This window comes from Leptonychotes weddellii, chromosome 7 (genome assembly GCF_054177405.1).
Source record: "Leptonychotes weddellii isolate Sample4059 chromosome 7, ASM5417740v2, whole genome shotgun sequence".
NCBI classification, from domain to species: domain Eukaryota; kingdom Metazoa; phylum Chordata; class Mammalia; order Carnivora; family Phocidae; genus Leptonychotes; species Leptonychotes weddellii.
This window is the reverse complement of record NC_138375.1, coordinates 61,542,726-61,544,821: the sequence shown is the minus strand read 5'-3', so window position 1 is coordinate 61,544,821 and position 2,096 is coordinate 61,542,726.

Genomic DNA, 2,096 nt, shown 5'->3' with positions numbered 1-2,096 from the left:
CCGCAGACCGTCGCGCCGCCCTGGCCCCGCCCCGGAGCACGGCGCGCACACACACACCCCGGCCCGGCCTCTCCCGCCCCCGGCGGGCTTCTCCGCCTCGACGTGCGGTTGCTTTTCAGACAAATAAGGAGGCGGAGGAGGCGGTTTGGGGGCGCGCCAGGCGTGAAGGCGGCCAGGGCGCTGCACAGCCCGGCAGGCCGCCAGGCCGCGGGGAGAGGCGGCGCGGCCCGTACTGTAATAATAAACCTGCAGCAGAGGGCATCTGAGGGAAAGAGGACGGTGACGGGCGGCAGCCGCCTTCCCTTTTATGTGCCTGTCCCGAGCGACGCAGAAAATGGTGCCCGCCGGCGGCGCCGAGCCGCACACCGCCACACAAAGAGCCGCGCTGCACGCTTTGCGCACGGCCCGCGTCGGCCCGCAGCCCCGCGGGGTCCGCGCGCCCGCCCTAGGCCGCAGGAAGCCCGGGGTCGCGAGCGCCCCGAAGGCCCAGCCCGGAGGCCCCGTGGCTGCGCGCGCACACTCGGGCACACGCTTGTGCACAGACCCGCAACGCAGGCATGCACACAGCTACACGCGCACGGACAGGCAAGAGCTGCGACCCGGTGTGATCAGCCCGAGACACACTCCCCTCTTGCTCCCTTTTCCTTGAAGGATTTAGCCTTTTACCCCTGCTCTTTGCCCTACTTTTTAAAATCGGAGATTGCTTTTTTTTAAACTGCTTTTCTGATTTTTTTTAAATTCTTACTTAAAATCTGACTATCTTCATAGTAATGTAACAGCTCAAAATTTTGCTACAACTTGGTTTTGTTGCCAACAAAACAGAATATCATTTTATGGTAAATGTCAGATGTTAGAGGGGAAGATTCTTTCCTAATTAAATTGCTTTGCCAAGAAGAAAGATTTAAAAGATCATAACCTCTTCTAACTGCATATGCACATTTTACTTCTAATCACTGAAAGCGGTGTTTTCCCATCACAACAGTCAGAAAAGATGAGGGAGTGTGGAGGAGGGAGAATTTACAAAAACATGTTTATGGATGGTCTTATTTTTTAGATTTAAGGTCTTTTGGGTACAGAAATAGCACACCTTAAAAAGCATTATTTTACACTCTTAATTCTGAAGAATAAATTATCTATACATTAGTTGCTAGGACCATAGATCTTTCACACTACAAAAGCCACTGCAGCGGCAAATCCTTAACTAAACTGCCAGTGGGTGTGACGTTGAAGGGGGCAGCTAAGAGTTTCCCTGAATTAATCTAAAACGTCACATTTTTCCTGCAAAAAACTTACCTTAGAGTCATTACTAGGAACAAAGGGAAGACACAAAACTCATCAAACCTCCTAAATGCCTTCAGGGCCAGTGTTCACCTGCCAGGGAGATGGTCTGGGGAGTGAGTTGGGTGGTGGGAGAGGGAGAAACCTGGGGGCTGCTTCTGTAGGTGTGAAGCCCCAGCAGGCTGGTTAAGGGCACCTTAACAGTGAGATCTTTGACCTCAGAGTCAAGCTCAAAAAGTAATCCAAGAAGGCACTACGCTGCCACATCAACCAAAAATCTGTCCCAGGAAGGTATGTTCAAAAGTTACTTCTATAAGAAAACACACACACACACACACACACTCACACTGACTTTAGTGTTTATGCAAAACTTACCCTAAGATGTCCTTTAAAAACACAGGGAAATTTGGGATTTATTATATGTTAATTTTTCTCTACTGAAGCCACAAACATCCGGTGACATAGTTTTTTTTTTTTTTTTTAAGAAATAAGAACACTGGGTCAGAATCATAGTCTATTTACTGTGTTCCAGAAAACGGTTACAATCTGACTATCGAAGAAACATTCCTGAGTCCTTCTGGGTAGAGGCGACTGTGCTAATCACTAGGGACATAAAGGAACTCACACCACGCCGCCTCACTCAGGAAATGTAGCAAGAGCTGTCTCACGGTGCTCCTGGCTGTCCCACTCTGACCCCTCCCATCTGTCCTGCAGGTTGTATGGTAGACCTACTCTCCTGAAATACCTTTCTAATCACAGTACCCCCAGCTCCATTACAGGATAAAGGCCATACTTTAGCCTTCCACTCAGATCTCACC